At 32.4% G+C, this 5,618-nt stretch overlaps 1 long non-coding RNA gene across 1 annotated transcript; it reads right to left on the bottom strand.

Moving 5' to 3' along the window:
- Positions 1–2,169: 2,169 nt before the first annotated feature.
- LOC111240735 lies at positions 2,170–5,047 on the bottom strand. Its single transcript, XR_002666282.1, has 3 exons — positions 4,796–5,047; positions 4,570–4,641; positions 2,170–2,352 (listed from the first exon to the last, which is right to left on the bottom strand). It is a non-coding gene; the product is annotated as an uncharacterized LOC111240735 (long non-coding RNA).
- Between the last annotated feature and the right edge of the window lie 571 nt (positions 5,048–5,618).

Genomic DNA, 5,618 nt, shown 5'->3' with positions numbered 1-5,618 from the left:
AAAAAATTCAAAATTTTCAATCTCCTAAGTTGTTAAACACACCTTTACTTTTTAAATTAAGATGTTAACAAGATTTTGATAATTAATCAAATAATATGTCAACTTTGGTGCTTGAAATAACAATCATAACCCTGTCCCCTTACATCATCAACATCAGGTTTATTTTACCTTAAAGCAGCTAATTAAAATAACAATCATTAATAGTATTACCTAAAACTAGTAATTAGTTATGAAGTACCAACTCCAACTCGACACAACACTAACATTAATAGTATTACCTAAAACTAGTGATTATTCATGAAGAGAGGTTCAGATATGTGTATGAGAAAGTGGCAAAAATATGTCCAACAATAGGTTTGACTGTTGCATATTTTTCACATATTTTCTGATACCCTTTTAAATGGCATAGCTTTTGAAAAATTACAAAGAAAGTAAAAAAGATATTGCCTTGATGTCNAAATCAATTGGCTATCAACACATACAGGAAGCTCAAAACAGAGCAACAAGCTCACATCAGTTCATATAGTACAATAATTATNAAAATCAACTTTGAAATACCTTTGAACTTAATCAACCATCAACAAATTCATAACGCATCCTAAACACACTCAAGGTAGCATGCCATTACAATTTTCCATTCAGTATATAACAAAAAATCAAAAATAGACCTACCTCGCCAAATGCAGGGTAAGATGGCGGAATGAGAAAGCAATCGACGCCGGCGATTGGAGACAGCACGGACGGAACGACGACCACGGTGGCCTAACCGTTATCGGCAAGGGCGCTGGCAGAGCCTATGGGTCGTCGACGATGAAAACGGGACCACTAGGAAGAGATGCGACTTGTGGGAAGAGATGTGCGAAGATGATCGTCGGCAGAGCCTCTGGGTGGTCCTCCAATGGCCGTTGAACGACGAACGACGGTGGTAACATGACGGGGCTTTGATGGTTGGGAGTGAGAGTTTCTCTCTCTAGGGTTTCTTTCTCAATCTGAAAATGAAATTTGAAATGTTTCCTTCCCCTTTCTCTTAGACCCTCCACTAATCCATTAATCCACGTCATTTTTTATTTTTTTTATTTTCTTAAACTTCGACTAATGACAACGTGACATGTATCCGGTGTCAAAAATTTGTCATCTTGAAGGTGTCAAAGTATCATTTTCCTAAATATTTAGTTGGTTTCTTGATTGTACCTTTTTGACATTAAACTTGACTAAACTAAAAAAAATGATAAAATCTCAAAATATTAGTGTAGTAAAATTGTAATATTATGTTCATTTACATTTTGATGATTTCAGTGTCTTGATGAGTCGTAATAATTAATATCACCATTGCAAGTGATATAAGATCATTCAAAAAATTTTGAACCGTGAATATTTTTTCATGCACGATTTTTTATTCTTATAATATGGTTGAAGCTATGACCAAGAAGAATGAGGACTACGACGGTAGAGTCAACTTTGCTGTGCTCGTTGATATTCTTCTCATAATTCATTGGTAGGACCAATCAGTTGGACTCGATCAAGATGTTTGACTCAATCATTAAGAAGACTCTTATCATTGGCTCCTTGTGTTTGTGCTTTTTAACCATATTATTATAGTGTTTTATTAGTTGAGATAAACTTAGTATTAAATAAAATAAATTTCCAGAATTAAAAATAGTTTAATGCATAAGTTAATATATTCAAGTTTTCCATATTAATTTTTCAATTTTTTATTTATCTTTAAATTAAATAAATTTTTTATTTTATTCCATCAATAATGCTGCCAAAAGAGTTTAGAAGTGATTCAAAGGCTAGTTGGATTTTTAAGAGACCAGAAACACCCTGATTCCAAATTTTAGTTATTTATTGGACCTAAATTAAGTATCTACTTGCAACTTCTACCTTGTTTCTTACTCCATAACCACTATGCATCAATCCAGTGTTTGTGAAACTTAACGCGATTGACGAGTTTATTAAGATAATGAGTTCAAATTCAGACGTTTAACTCGACGTAATTCAATATATTAAAAAAAGAAAAATATATATCTTACATGTGACATCCCAAATTATATAAGATCATATAATATAGAATAGAACACAAAATGATAAAAGAGAGCAGTCAAGATGATGTGAAATATAGATTTATAATTTTTACCGTCATCCCAAAATGAATTATAACTTTAAACTATACCTAATTCAAAGTATTTCAAAATAAATAGACGACTAAAGCTAATTTCAAGGAATTATAAAGTTCAAACTCATATTACAGAAATGTCTTTCAAAATAAAGTAAAGAGAAAAGAAGAATCCTAAGAACTAGGTACAGTATGCTCGCCTTCCAGAGCTTGCTCCAATGGAACATCATCTGCCTCTGCTCACATCCATTTTAGATGATCATTACAACAAGAATAAGACAAGCATACAAAACAAACAGCAAACATGCAAATATAAGCTAGATTTTCAAAAATATACATGTCAATGTAATTTAATCTAACATACACAATAATATTCATGCAATTAAAACACATTGTATACTGTAACATATTTTAATCTAGACAAGACTCGTCCGGACTTAGAATGAACATTGAGCTATGACGGGTTGTGCACTTGTGGTGGCCTCTACTGCTTTGCAAAGCCATTGTCATGGGTTGAACCCTACCACACACACAAGTGTAAGTCCGTTATCACTCGCCTTGGGTCATACTGGAAGCACCCAAAACTAGGACCTCCTACTACTCTCACCACATGACTAATTCTTCTCCAAGTGAAATTAAAAGAATCATTAGAGTGTTAGGATAACCCCTAAGACTGAGCTTCCCATATTCATTCTAAACACTACAAGGATCTCACCTAGAGATCTTACTTTAAAACTATTTACATTGAATTCATTCCACATACATTACCAAACAATAATAGACCCAAAAGAACCATTAAACAACATAAAACCCCGTAAACTAATACTTAGATAAAGAAAATGACTCTTAAACCATCACCAACTTGTGTTGCAAACTTCCAAACGCTCACATCATAATTGAATATTCTCAATATCCAAAACTTTCACCAAAACTTATCATCAGCTTTACCTATCTTTATCAAAATCATCAACAACTAAAAATAATAATGCTTAATGAATATTACGAAAATAACATATCACAAGTAATTGTTTCACACTGTCGTCTTTAATCTTAATGTCAATACCTCATAAATCTTTCTCAATCCTCCAATTAAAATGAAATCCACATTACGACTGAATTTACTAAAATCAAAGGATTCCTCTGTTGCACCTATAATTTTCTTCTACAATTTTTCCATGTTTTGAATCCAATTAAATTCTAATGACGACTCACCCTTTTCCATTCAATTCATATGCATAATCTTCACTGAACCTAAGTGTAAATCCAATTTTTTTCTATCTTTATATCAAGGAATGTCAAAAGAAATCACATGAACAGTTTAATTAATTAAAAACATTGAATACTTCCTACAAAGTATTCATTACCTCATGATAAAATTTACTTAATAACATTATTTTATTTTACATACTATCTATTATAATAATACTTTACAAGCATTCCTTACATGATAAAAAAAAATATACATTTTATAACATTAATATCAATTTTAAGATACCCAATAACATATTGGACTTTGTCCTTGCATAAAGAATGAGCAAATAAAAAATACGTAAACCTATAAAAACATAAGACAAACCAAACTTTCTTCATTCTATATTAATAACATAACTCCTGGTTCCTTATTTTCTCTCAAAGCTTCACACCAATCAACTTTTAATCATTTCATAATTCTCTTTTTTTTTTATTACTAGAGTGGGACCCATTCTCACCTACCATTTTCTCTCATCTTTTTCTTAAATTTGCAACTAAAGCAACACATTCCATTTCTTTTACTTCTCTTTTTCTCATACTTTTTCTCCAATTTTATTCTTTAATCTTTACTTCTCTCTTCCTCTTTTAAATTAAATATACTCTCTTTTTTTTTTTTTAATTGAATATACATTCAGGTAAAGTTCTCTTCTCAAAGCCCATTCCCAAATTCTTCCTTTGCTGCACTCCATTTCCTAAGACCTAAACAACACACCTCTTTACCTTTGCTACAACTCCAGTAAAATAGATATATAATCTCAACATTTCCAAGCACATGCAACAATCATGGTACCTTTCTCTCAACTCAAGACTATCACACTCATTAATACTCTCACGTACCTACCTTATCCCAGTGACAATGCATGTATCACAGCCGTATAACTCGTGTATCTAAACCAAATTTGAAACAAAACTAGATTCATCTAAAAGATAAAATCCCACCCTTACAAAATGAACATTCTCCACCATAAAAAAATTACCCAACCGTAAAAGGTATCTGCCGTACCCCACAACGTCAAAACCGAAAGCAAAGATTCTAATCTATGCCCTCCACAACAGCAACCAGAATCTTTTATTTACACATCAATTCCTCAATTCTTCCAATTATCAATAATATCAGTTTTATATCAACAACATACCTGCTTAAAATTTACTATACATACATATCATTCAACAAATTTTAACAAGATACTAGCTCTCCTTACCTTCAATTTGTAGCAAATTACAAAAGGGATTTGCCCCCTTTCTCTTAATCCTCTATTAAAAGCAAGAGTCACCTATAGATAGACAAATTGTAGATAGAAAAGGGTTTTTAGGATCTAATAGAAACTAGAAATTTTTGAGAAAAGAACAAGATGAATCACATGCAGCAAAACTGTTGCATGCCCCCTAGCCCCAAATTGCACGGAAAAGTAAAAAAAAACAACTTACCCGCAGAGGAACCTAGAAATTGATCGGTGCAACTCGAAGACTTTGACGTCAAGATTGTCTAGGCGCTTATGGAATGGAGATTCAATGGCTCAATTGAAGAGGAATCTAGAGAGAAGAGTAGGGGTTTGAAAAGAGCAAGGTTAGAGAGAGAACTGGTGTGGGAAAAAAATGGAATGGTACGTTTCTGAAAGTGTTTTAAAAAAAATTGATGTAAGTTTTATTTTTCTCTAAAACTTAATTTTATTATTTTATAATATTTTTAAAAGTTTTACTTTTAATTTAGTGGGTATTACATAACATAATTAGATTAATACTAAGAAATATTCAAAAAATTATAAAATATAATTCCAAAAAATATTAAAACATCATTAATGATTAAATAACTCACGTTTACAGACAAACAAAAATAGGCTAATAAAAAATAGTATTTGTTCCGGTATAAGGTCGAATTATTAGTTCCTACATAATTTCCTCTTACAGCCGATCGGTTTCTTCTCTGTCCGTCTCTTCCTTTCAGTCCAAGTCTCCTTCGGCCGGTCGTCCTTTTCTCGAGTCGTCTCTTCTTCGATCCAAGTGTCGTCCGGGAGGATACCTGGCAAAGGTTCTCCAATGCTAAAGTTAGTAATTGCCCGTTCGGTAATCTGAGCGTTGTAATAAATGTGAAACTAATGAACCTTCCTACCCCTTACCTTTAACTTGTATTTATAGTGTTGGTTATGGGCCTTGGATTAAGAAGCCTTAATCAGGACCCAATCACAACCCAATAACTCTTAACCCATCTTACCTTAATCATGTTCTGTAGCTTGTTTGTCATGACCGTTCG

The sequence above is a fragment of the Vigna radiata genome, unplaced genomic scaffold (assembly GCF_000741045.1).
Source record: "Vigna radiata var. radiata cultivar VC1973A unplaced genomic scaffold, Vradiata_ver6 scaffold_187, whole genome shotgun sequence".
Classification (NCBI taxonomy): Eukaryota; Viridiplantae; Streptophyta; class Magnoliopsida; order Fabales; family Fabaceae; genus Vigna; species Vigna radiata.
The sequence above is the reverse complement of the archived record's forward strand: the minus strand, read 5'-3'. Positions and strand labels throughout refer to the sequence as shown.